The following is a 13,349-nucleotide window of genomic DNA, read 5'->3' as shown; positions in this document are numbered from 1 at the left end:
AAAGAAAATAAATATATATATATATATATATATTTGTAACTTTAAGATTAATGATTAATGTCTTTGAAGTCTATCCTGGATTAACTGCAGAAGTTCACATTGATGCATTGTCCTTTGTTAGTTGGCTGATGAAGGCTTTTGTTGGCAATTAAATGATAGTCTATGTATTCCATTTTAAGAGTGTAGTCCATCAATAGACAAAGGTGATACAGGCAGAGATTAATAAGGTGCATCACATTTCAACCTGCAGGTCATTTCGGTGAGGTTCGGTGGGGTCCATCCTAAATCCAAGGTTCAGGCAGTGGACCAGATGTTTAACACTGAGTAAGGCTGTGGGACTGTCATTGGCTGGCCACATCCCCCTGTGGTGTTTGTCTATACTACAGCAGTGACCACTGATGTGGTCAGTGAGGGTGGGCTACATTAACTAGATAAGAAATGGATTATGCTTTTGTATCTGCATCAGAAATCAGCCAGTGTAAGTACATAATTCTTGAATAAAATAAGTGGAATAATTTACATCTGCAACAGTTGTCAGTTTGTGTGACTATTCATCATAACATGACATTTCATATAAGTATTCACTGCAAGAAATAAGCTTTTATCAGAAATGTGCTGTGTGTGCCAGAAGCAGCAGCAATAAGTTTTCTTTATGTTTATAAAAGTCAAATTTATGAACGAAAAACATAAAAAGTGTTTGGAAATGTAGACCAACATTATTTCTGTAAGATTTCTGGTGATCAAGGTTTAGGAAAAAGAGAAGATAGTGGGAGTCCCACCCTAGTATTTAAGCACTCATTTTCTCTTAAGCATTAGACAAAGGCTAAAAACAAACAACTTTAATTTAAAGTGAATATATAGTAACTACCGAAACTTCTGTGAAGACAGCACCTTGCAAATTGAGTTGAATACTTTACCCTCACCACACCACACCCTGTGTGAATATGTACATCATTTAACATATAAGGATTGAGGTTGGCTAACGCGCTAAAACTAGCGACAACACTTTTACTGCATCCGAATATCCATACTTCACTGTTATAGTATGCCAAAAACAGTATACACCAGTGGAGTAGTATGTTCGATTTCACATTATATCAGTGAAACATGTATAGTCGGATGAAATACCCAGTATTGACGCTACTATTTCCAGCGAAATTGTCGATCCACTGGACACGTTAAATGATGCCCATAATCCCTCAGGAGCGTGAGGCGAGCGTCACGTATCTAAACACTAGATTTACAAGGAACTGGCTGCGTAGAAGTCACGGTAGTTGCTAGATGCTCTCTTCAAATCAAAGTGGTAAGTGTTTAGCTGTCTAATACTCAAGATAAATTGTGTCCTTGAATGCCTTGAAGCTGGGTATCACCAGCCACTTCACGATATGATACGTATTGCGATACACGTCACGATTCGATATATTGCGATACATCACGATATCATGGTTCGATTTCGCTTTTAATTTCTGTTCATTTGAAATTAGTTAAATAGTTCAGTTATAATGTCCATTTTGCTTGCATACAGTATGAAAGAAATTCTCTTTCAGCTAATGCTGTTATTCATTATACAGGGGACCTTCTAACTTGTTAAATTACATACATATCAATTTTACAAATTTTATTTTATCATTCATTTTTCATCATTTTGGTGACATTTTAGCTTTTTAAATGTAGTTCATGTATTACATCAATAAATATGGTTGTAACACAGTTTAAAGGTTCTGGTATGGAAGGAGGAGACGGGGAGCAGTGATGCGCTTCAGGTAGGCTTTTATTTTCTGCTTTTGGTCCATTTGAGTGCAGCCTTCTCAGGGCTTTCTTATTTCAGACAGTTCAATGCAACAAAACACTGTTAATAAACTTCTCAAACACTTCAGCTTCACAATAATAATAAAACACACAATAAGGCACACCAGTCACTGCATTGGTGTGTTTTGGCTGCTTTTAAGGTCTCTCCCTAGTATCACTGTAACAAGAAACAGCTGTTAGATATCATGTCAACCAGCTTGAGGAGCCATACCACTCCCTCTCTCCCGCAAACAGACACATAACTACGCCCCCATCACCACAATGATGTATTGAAATCAAATCAAAAATCAAATCAAATCACTTTATTGTCACACAGCCATATACACAAGTGCAATGGTGTGTGAAATTCTTGGGTGCAGTTCCGATCAACATAGCAGTCGTGACAGTGATGAGACATGTACCAATTTACAATAGCATCAAATTAACAGCACAATTTAAACATCTGATATACACATAATTACACTCAACAATATACAAATAATAACATACACTGTACAGTATACAATACACAATACGCAATACGAAATTGCATATATTATATTGCATATATACAGTATATTGTAACATGTTTGTTGTTTACATGCCTAATTTGTACTATTTACAAGTATTTACTTAGACATGTAGAACAAGCTAAAATGGTACTGTCTCTTTAAGACTTGTAGCAGGGACTTTGACAGTACAGTTGTTTGATCGAATGGCTTCTTTGCAACATCCATGCTATGTGTGATTAGAATTAAATGTTTGTTTTGTTGTTTTTGATAAATAACTGACTGTAGAGAACAGAAAGGATATTAAAATAGATCTTGTTAAACAACAAATGGTTTGCTCGGATCTAGTCTTTGGAATTACATTACACAGAAAGAATCAAAACTTTTACTCTCAGCACGCTGTTAAAGATCTTGGAAGTGAAATCTAAAAAATTCTGTGGCTAATCACAGACATTTTTTGTAGCAAATGGGAAGTATTTACACACATCTGATTGTTGGGGATTGCAGATAGAAAGAAAGAGCGATCTGTGCATTTTAAGAATCGACATTGGGATTGTACAATGAAGATTAAGTAGAAAATCAATATTTTTGCCTGACCCTAGATCCAAACGCATGAAAGAGGTCTAGCATATTCGTGAAAGAAACCGTGATTCCTGCAGGATCAGTTTGTCTCCTTCATGCCTCATTATAGCATCTCTGATTGCACTGAAAATATCAGGATATATCACGATGCATGGATCTAATTGTCGATACAATATTGTGAGAAAAATATCACGATATATCGATATTTGATTGTATCGACACAGCCCTATTAAATACACAGTTTTAATGCATACTACTGCAAAAATATTTCTGGAGAATGTACAGACAAGGTACACATTTGCATATGGAGGCTTGTCAAATACAGAACTGTCCCTTTGACCTTTTTGACCCTCATCTAACAGAGCAGTGCCTAAACCATGTGAACAAAAAGCTGGATATGAATACATACAGCATTACATACAGTGTTTGTTCTCTATATTTCTTCAAGAAAATGGTTAGATGAACCGGCCAGTTCTGGTGATGAGGACGATGTGGGCCTTGTCGAGCGTTCAGAGGATGAGGAGGCCATCCCGTCTTCCCTGACTCCCCAGGCTAGCACCGCCGCAGCCTTACCCAAATCTGTCCTCATCGAATTTTGTGAATGAGCGGCCGCTCGCCTCAATATCGAATGGCAGCCTTACAAAATGCTACTGACCAAGAGAGGGATGTGTACGACGGGAAACTCCTGGGATCCCCTCCCAAGGCAACAACTCCTCCCTGTCCTCCCTGTGTGTGCTAAGCACATGAGGCATTGTTGGGGAGACCCGCTCGACCTCAAACACGGTCTCGCGGGCCTCGAAGTTAAGGATATGGTGGCTCTCGGCATGGGTCACCACACCACCCCCATCACATTACTCTCACTCATTCAAGAAAGGCATCGGCCCCAGTGTTTCCCAAAACACAAATAAATCCAAAAATTCAAACGAATCAAATGAATTCGTTACCGAGAGAGAACATCTCTTGGCAACCCCACATGTCGCCCCCTTGTCCACTAGATGGCGCCATTGCATCACAAATGAGCAAACCGGGTACAAACGCAGTTATAAGCGTTTCCTCGATTCATGTGGGGACACTTGTGAGTCATATAACAGCTTGGCAGGCTGTGTTGGCTCCCGAGTGGGTGTTTCAAGCTATAATGCAGGGGTACAGACTCCAGTTTGCCAGGAAACCCCCGCGTTTCAGCGGCGTTATCTCCTCTCACACAGAGGAAAGCGCTGCTCATGTTCTGAAGGAAGAAATCTCCTCCCTCCTCAGGAAGGGGGCAATTCAGGTGGTACCCCTGGATCTATGCCATCAGGGGCTTTGCTCCCATTATTTCCTAGTTCCAAAGAAAGATGGCTCTCTCTGTCCTATTCTGGATCTCAGAGTGTTGAACAAACATTTGAGGAAATACAATTTCAGAATTTTAATGCACGGCACCCTTTCTCGCTCAATTTATCAGAATGACTGGTTCACATCAGTCGATCTGAAAGATGCTTTTTTCCATATAAACATCTATTCCCCACACAGGAAATTTCTTCATTTTGCCTATCAGGGCATATGTTACGAATTCACAGTTCTTCCTTTCGGCCTCTCGCTGAGTCCGAGATTGTTCTGTCTATGTGCGGAGGCGGGCTTAGCCTTGCTGAGAATAACGGGTCTAAAGATCCTAACATATATAGACAATTGGCTGATCAAAGCCAATTCCAAAGAGAAAGTGGTGCAAGACACTCGTCATGTGCTCGCGCACATCATATCGCTCGACTTCAAAGTGAATGTGAACAAGAGCAATTTTTACACCCGTTCAGAGTATTATATTCCTGGGTCTGGAGCTGAATTCAACCTGCATGTGCATCTATCACAAGAGCAGGTTCTCTCTCTAATGAATTGTCTTTCACAATTCAAGGAAGGGGAGGAAGTGCAATATCGCACATGTCTCAGATTGCAGGGTCTTATGGCATCAGCTATTCATCTTTGCCTTTGGGCCTTCTGACAATGAGGGCATTCATGAAGTGGGTTTCATCCCTCCATTTCATCCCATTACATGATCTCTGTCGCTCCGTTACAGTGACGCCCTCGTGCGCAGCAGCCCTGTGCCACTGGAGTAGTGCAGATTTTTACACACATGGGACCCTCCTCGGGGCAGTTATGTTGCGAAAATGATAACTACAGACGTGTCCTTAACAGGGTGGGGAGCCACTCAGGAGGGCAGAATGGTGAACGGTTCATGGCCGAGAGAACTTCGTTCAGCCCACATAAATTATTTGGAGCTCATGACTTAATGGAAAGCTCTGAATCATTTCCTGCCCCGCTGGCAGAGGCATTATGTGCGTGTTTGCTGTGACAACACCACAGTGGTGGCACATATCAATCGCCAAGGAGTCATGCACTCTCCCAAGCTTCACGCTCTAGCTCACAGGCTTTTAGTATGAAGCAGGCGGCTCTTCCTGTCGTTACGCATGACCCATGTTCCAGGCATTCTGAACACGGGTGCAGACCTTCTGTCGAGGGGGAACCCACTCTGTGGAGACTGGTGCCTCCACCCTCAGATAGTGGGCATGCTGTGGGAGAGATTCGGTCAGGCAACCGTAGATCTCTTTGCCTCACACGAAAACACCCATTGTCCTATGTTCTTCTCGCTAAAGGATGAGGACACACCCATCGGTGTGGACACACTTGCCCATCCGTGGCCCAAAGTGCTGCTCTACGCATTTCCTCCCCTGCGCTTGATAGCCCCCACCATTGTCAGGGTGAGAGAGCAGAGCAGAGCCTGTCCCTCATTTTAATAGCACCCAGGTGGCCCAAGGCACCATGGCTGGCAGAGATAATTCCTCTTTCGCATGCCCAGCCGTGGCCCCTCCCGTTATACACAGACCTACTGTCTCAATTGAACAGGGAGATTTACCACCCTCACCCGGACAGGGTGGCTCTCTGGGCTTGGCCTGTGAGAGGGCAAACTTGAGCACGATGGGGTTCCCCCCACGTGTGGTTGCCACCATACAGAATGCTAGGGCCCCCTCCACACAGTCCCTACATGACTGTAATGGCGAGTGTTCGAAGGGTGGTATGATGGCACCGTTCCACATCATATCAGTGTTCAGTACCTGATATTTTGTGTTTTTTACACTATAAAAAAGTCTTTTTCCACTATAAAGGTCTACCTAGCAGCTATTTCCACTTGCCATGTTGGGTTCGACGGCACAGCGGCGGGGCAGCACCCCCTCATTTGTAGATTTATGAAGGGCACCTGCCATTCACTCCCAGTTTCTAGGAGAACTGTTCCTGAGTGGGACCTCCCCATGGTGCTGGAGGCTCTATCTCAACAGCCTTTTGAGCCTCTGGGAAGCATTTCCCTGAAATTGCTGTCTTTTAAGACAGCTTTGCTCCTGGCTTTGGCATCTGCTAAACGTGTCAGTGATTTTCATGCACTCTCTGTTCATTCTTCGTGCACTAAATTCTCAGTGCGGATAAGGTTTTTCTTAGGCCCAACCTGGCCTTTATGTCTAAATGTTTCCCAGCATTCACCTGTGAGGTAATGGAGCTTTACGCTTTTCACCCTCCTCCTTTCTCCTCTGCAGAGGATCAGAGGCTGAATGCTCTGTGTCCTGTGCGTGCCCTTCGTGTGTACATGGATAGGACCAGTACTTTTCGGAAGAGCGATTAGCTCTTCATCTCTTGGGCCCCCCCTCACACAGGGAATCCCATTTCTAAGCAACACCTCTCACATTGGCTTGTGGAAGCTATAATTTTGGTATATGAATCCAGGGGAGTGCAGCCTCCATGAGGCCTCAGAGCTCACTTCACGAGGGGCATGGCCACCTCTTGGGCTCTGTTTAGGGGAGTCTCATTGCAGGACATCTGTTCTGCTGCCAGCTGGGCTTCTCCCCACACTTTTGTTCATTACTACCTAGCTCATTCTGTCCTGGGGGTGGGCTTTTCATAGCCTCTTCCCTGTAAGATCTTTTTCTTTTTCTAAAAAAATAAATAAATAAATAAAAGGAAAGGGAAAAGGTGTTTGGGCCATCAGGTTCTGCACACTCATGTCACCAAGCATGTCATTTTTATTCCTGCCTAGGTGCCATCTTTACTGTATGTATGCTGCCAGGCTGATTTACATGTTTGTATCACTAACATGTTATTCACGCTTCTGCCTGTGTACAGTTCTCACTTTTGTGCTCCAGGGTTATCAGGCACATGATTATGGGATGTGTCAAGCACCGCCTCTCTGAAGTGACCACCCCCTGGCTTACAGGGCCTCACTGTGAGTGTATTGGGCAATCAAGGAGCTGTCCCTATCTCCCATAGGTGGATCTCGAACACGAGATGATGAAAGAGAACAATAGGTTACTATTCGTAAACCTGGTTCTCTGAAACATCGAGTGGAGAGATCCACAAACTTGTCCCGCTTGCTGCATGAGAAGCGAATATACTTACTGAGGAACAGCAGCACGTGCAGGTACTTATACGCACCCAGGTAAGGTGCGGGCCTTACCTGGCATAGGTCACACGCTTCTGCCTCTCTAGCCAGACTTGGTGCAATTGGATGCTTCTGCAGAGGTCAGGTATGGATGCCCTTCCCATAGGTGGATCTCTCCACTCGATGTTTCAGAAAACCGGGTTACAATATGTAACCTATTGTTTCTAGACACCCAAGAATGTGACAGCAAACAGCTGTGAAATAATATGCAAAGAGCAGGCCCACACGGAATCTGTGCCGGCAGAAAACTCATATTTCCTACAGAATATTTTCATAGAATTTAAATGTCCGTTGATCTACAGAAGTCCTATGTAATGCTATTAAATAGCTTGGTTAATTTGATGACGCTTTCAGCTACCAATAAGTCTGAGGTACTCTTAGAAACATTTCATGCTGTTTAATACAGTGGTGCAATGCTGCCACATACTTATTTTTCCCTCAGTTTTATCGTAAAAACAACATAGTTTCTTGTAATAACAAGTTAGTTATGTCATGTCGTTTTAGCGAGGTTTTCAGCATCTGACAATTAACTTATAGGCTATGTATCACTTTTCATGTCCCAGCCCACCTGTACTTACAGTACAGTGTAGGCTACTCAGTGGTAAATTAATCCTACATGTAAATTTATTTTATTTTGTAACATTTTGTAAAGTCAGCATAGATTTTTTTATTTTTCTCCGGAATCGCAAGGTTTCAGAGGAAAATATTTTAAAAAAAATTAAGCTGGAAAAGGTCTATGTTTTCTGAACTGTATTAGTGTAAACTGAAGGCCAAGATGTTTTGGAGTGTTCGCAAAAAGGACGAGAGTATAATATTTATTTTATATTGAATTTAATATAATTAATCAAATTACAATAATATTTGAATAGACTTCAAGTGTAACCCTTGGGAGTTTTTCCAAACATTCACACATAAATCTATGTTGGGCTAAAACAAACTGATCTTAAAAAAAGCTATATAGTGTAAAATCATAAATGTAGCTATTTTAATGACAATTAGAAAATAATACAAGAGTTTCATCAGCCAATTATCAAACAGATGGTAAATATACAGTATATTGAATGTGTTCATGAGAGATTGTTCATCGTTCATGCACTTGTCTAACATCAATTATATAAATATATATATGCAATCCAATAACTGTCTGGCATTTAAACAAATGAAACTACAGAGGCATTTCAATGAAAATAATAAAATAAAATATTGATTTTTGGTTGACATTTTATTTGCCACTTAAAAAATTTGTGCAATGAATAAAACCTTTTCATTCAAAACAGTTAAAGTAAAGCTATTTTGTACATCGATATTTCAAAGCATTTGCTGAATCTAAATTTACTTACACACTCAAAAATATTTGAGCCTACTTTTAAGATTTCTTTTTTCTTTTCTTTTTTTTTTTAAGATTACTCAGTTTAATTTGATTGAATTTTGTTATTAAATTGAAATGTGTATGTCTAAAAAAAGAATTAATGGGATTTTTTGTTGATGTTGTTTTTATGATAAATATCTTATCATGAGAAAAGATGTAGTTTTTATGACATAATATCTTGTTATTATGAGAAAATTTCATTTTTATGACATAATATTTTGTTATTATGAGAAAATAAGTTGTTTTTATGACACAATTAATAATTAAAAAATAATAATAATATGTGGCAGCATTGCTCCATCATAGTTTAAATCCATTCCACATATTCCACAGATTTAGATTCAAAATAAGCACTGAAAATGTGGGGAGATAATGTGGCAGATTCTGTCTGGGCCTGACAACATAATTATTTACAGACATGCAAAGATGTCTCTATTATTACTATATTTAAAATAACTCAGTTTTAGTGTTGTAATCTTATACATATTGCACTGCACAGCTACTTTTAATAATGAGCAGTATTTTGTCAGCAGTCTGAATTCTACTTGAGTACTACTATGTATTTTTAATGAAAATAAAATTTGAACCTGCCACTTACTGTGCTTGCTGCTCTCTAGCCATTTGTTAATTGTATTTGCTGAGCTGAACTCTCCTTTCTCATCCTTCTCCTGATCCATCAGATGGCAATCACATGCCAGCTCTCTCTGCTTCTCCATCTCTCTCCATCTCTGGTTAGAATGACAAAGAGTTCATTATACTGGTATGATCAGAGAGCTAAAGTGGAGTATGTAAGTGTATGATCTGAACCTCTTTTTCAAAGCACTGTCTCTCTCTATGTGTGTGGATATCATTGAGCTGCTGTGGGGTCATGCCCTTCCAATGGTCGGTCAGGACTCGTGGACCCCCTGCTGAAGATTCTGCCATTCTCTTTGCAGCTTCGGGTCATTCTGTCAGAAGGTCAGAGGTCACCATTTAGTTTACCTCAGCTAGCTTCTCTTCCTCCCTCCTCAGCTTCTCTTGTCTCTCCTGTTCCATCCTCTCCTCTGCCTGCAAGTGGAGGACAGAGGTTACCTTGACCTTTAATCTCAAAAAGCAAGATTAAGGTGCCTTAATGGCAAGATTACACATTCTCTCTTTCTTTCTCTACCTGAGCTTGGTGAAAGTGAATGAGTGAAGTGTGGGCAGATCTTTTGCATTCTTCCTCCAGGGCATCCAGCTGTACTGCCCTTAGGTCATTTCCCTGTCGGTTAACAGTTCTGCAAGTACACACATTATCAGAAGATACACATGCTCAGAACCTCTACTGCCTTTCTGCAACTCTGTGCTACATATCACAGTGAAAATACAACCAAAACTGAAGGGCGGATACTGTAACAAAGCACAGCCCTGAGACAGAGTAACATGGGATATGAGTATATTTTGTGTGTTTACCTCCAATTTTGTGTTCCATCTCTTGTTTCTCTCTCCTCCTTTTGAGTTCTTAGGTTTCTCTCATTCATCTCTCATCTGAACTCTCTCTTTCATTCTCATTAATTCCTTCGCCCTAATTGTTCATACATACAGTATATGCATAGAATATATCTGTATCTGTGTAACTGACATGAAATTACAAGCAGTGACATCAGTGTTCTGCAGTTTGACATGCTATACTAAATCTAAAACTATCTGAAATATCATCTTTTAAATTATTGTATAGGCGTATCACTATACATGCAGTTTTATGACTTGATATTAATTGAAAGACTATGGGATATGTGAACCTTTAAAAATGAATTTGTTAAGACTATTTATAAGCTAAAAAGGTTATTAAAAAATAAAAAATAAAACACTTTCCCTTTCAGAATCGTAAATGTATGATTGTACAATTGTAACAAAATACTGATCGATTTTGATAATAATGGCCATGTTATTTGCCAGTTGCATATCTAGGTGGGGCAAGGCAAATTTATTTATATATTTCACACACAATGGTAATTCAATGTGCTTTACATAAAAATGCTTAAGAAAATATGAGATATATACAAATCAATTTAGAACAAGAAATGAAAGTTAAAAGTAATCAAATAAATAACTAAATCGATTTTAAAACTATTGAAACAATGGGATATTGACAGATGTTGTGCAGCCTTATCATGCATTCGTTAGTCGTTATCTGTAGCCCTGAATTATATATACAGTTTATGCCTACCTGAAACACTTGCATGCTGGCAGGTCCCAGGTGCAGAATCTGCGACAGAAATATTGATATCTGGCGCCCCCTGTTGGCCATGATTGATGACTGCATCACGACTGTCCTCTGCACGTTGAGGAATCGCTCTGAACTGGATCAATACCCGAGACATTTTTCCTCGAAACTCTTCCTCCTCTTTTTGTTGTTGCATTGCCATTTCGTCAAGGGACAAGCGCAAAAGATCTGAATAATATAGGATAGATCATTTCTGCTGGACATAGAGACAAATACAACTTTCTTTACAATGCTGAAATAGTTTTGTACCTGTGGGCAGTCTAATGGGGGCAGTGGTGGTTCAGCGGTTAAGGCTCTGGGTAACTAACCAGAAAACCGCAGTTTTTTTTTTGTTTGTTTTTTTTATTTTTATTTTTATTATTATTATTATTATTATTAATAATAATAATAATAATAAATAGATTATGAATAGGAATATCGTTTAAACAGAGAGAGTGAAAAAGAAACCCATATTGGTGAATATAAATTTAGACGAGCGGCAGTGTGTTAGCTCTCCTGTTTGTTTGAAGCGCTATTTGGCGTTGCCATAGTAACTGGTTCACTGACATACATTATCTATGCTAATTTATATTTATACAAATTGTAAGTTCTAACATTTTAGGACAGCGTAGTTTGGTGCTTAACCCTTAAATGCATGGGGATTTCCCCAAACACTCTTACATTTTCAGGTTTAGAGACCAGGCACTTATATCTATCACAAATGGTTCTACAAAATGCCCAGATAGTGTCAAATTTTCAAAATATTTTCAAGACAATTAGAAAACAATACATCAAAAAAGAATAAAATCTATTTTGATATACTTTGATGTTTAATTTTTTATATACTATGGAGAAAATGCAACAAATCAGGAAAATTCCAGAACAGTATTCATTACTTTCACAATGCCTCAACAATATGTGCTGAGATGTTGTGCAGGGGCACTGCTTCCGGATATCATGTTGAATAGTCCACCAGAACTAATACAAATCGATGCCCCTGTGTGGTTCATTCTAATGGCCCAACAAGGTCCTTGCCAATTCTTTCGAAGGGGACCTCTATTAGCGTTAGAAGGCGCAATGACGTTTTTGGGGTGGCCGGTGGATTCAACAACAGACATGGTACGCGGCACACCACTTGTGAATGTCCCCGTGAACTCCCAGCCAAAAAACAAACGGGCCATTATCCGATTAAGCGTTTTCTTCTGACCTAAATGGCCAGCCATTGGATTATGGTGAGCCGCCTGGAAGAGGGTTTCCTGACAGCTCTTCGGTACTAATAATTGGGTTGTATTTTCTTTTGCTTGAGTGTCCTGCGCCACTCAATACAACCCATCTTTAATATGGGTATGTGAGTGCAACATCAGGCTCGAGCTGTTGACCATCGATGACTCTCACTTGGTCAAACGCGTGTTTGAGGAACACCTCACTGACTGCTCTAGAGGGAAATCCCCCTCAGGGAACCCCCTGAGGACAGGAATTCCCTCTCTTGCCTCATCTTGAGGCGGAGCAGACCATAGCTTCGCACATCACACAGAGACAACATTTTACAGGACTCATCCACACATATTTCCCTAAATAAATTCCTAAAATCAGGCCAATTCGTTCCCAAAATCAGTGGATGGTTGAGGCAGGAATTAAACGTGGCCTTTACTCCATGCTTTTCCCCCTAAATAGTATCTCAGTGGCAACCACCGGATACCTGTGAATATCCCCGTGCACACACTGCACACTCACCCGTTTATTCATATTCAATGCCCTGCCTTGCACCAAGCGTTGGTGGATAGAGGTTTGGGTACAACCCGAATCCACCAAAGCTTGATATGTATCCCCTTTTAAACTCACCGGTATCCAATACATCCCTGCCCAATCAGGCGGCCTGTGGAGCGTCAGGGATCCAGATCAGCGTCCCCACCGTCCTCACTGGCAGTGCCCGGCTTCCCGCATCTCACACAGATCCGCCCAGGTTTCCCTGCTGTGCCCATGGGGGCGGTCTCGACAACCTGGGGGGGAGAGCGGAGGGAGACAGGGGAAGGGTGAGACACAGACAAGGGGAAGGGTTTTGGTGGGGAACAGGATGGAAATGGGGTGGGGGTGGGGGGTTGAGAGGTAGAAGAGAAAGAGAGAGAAGAGAGTGAAGAGCCTCTGTTTCGCTGCCTCCTGGAAATGCCACCATGTAGTCTTTTGCCAGCTGGACGGCCTCTTTCAGCGACACCGGGTGGTAACACTGGACACACTCGGTCATCCCCCGAGGGAGTTGAGAGATGAACTGCTCCAGCGTCACCAGTTCAACGATATTCACGGTGCCGTGGGTTCCCTCAGCCAGCAACCATCTTCGACAGACATCCCGGAGTTGTTGCATGAAAGCAAACAGGTGGCCGTGCTTCCCAAACTTCAGGATCCTGACTTTTCCTTCATCGTTGT

At 41.1% G+C, this 13,349-nt stretch overlaps 2 pseudogenes; one reads left to right on the top strand and one right to left on the bottom strand.

The window, feature by feature from the left end:
- Positions 1-3,852: 3,852 nt before the first annotated feature.
- Positions 3,853-5,820, top strand: LOC127420213 (uncharacterized; annotated as a pseudogene).
- Positions 5,821-7,104: 1,284 nt separating this feature from the next.
- LOC127420212 (RIB43A-like with coiled-coils protein 1) lies at positions 7,105-13,287 on the bottom strand (annotated as a pseudogene).
- Between the last annotated feature and the right edge of the window lie 62 nt (positions 13,288-13,349).

This window comes from Myxocyprinus asiaticus, chromosome 29 (assembly GCF_019703515.2).
Source record: "Myxocyprinus asiaticus isolate MX2 ecotype Aquarium Trade chromosome 29, UBuf_Myxa_2, whole genome shotgun sequence".
Classification (NCBI taxonomy): Eukaryota; Metazoa; Chordata; class Actinopteri; order Cypriniformes; family Catostomidae; genus Myxocyprinus; species Myxocyprinus asiaticus.
Note: the sequence above shows the minus strand (reverse complement) of the source record. Positions and strands in the feature narration are given on the sequence as shown.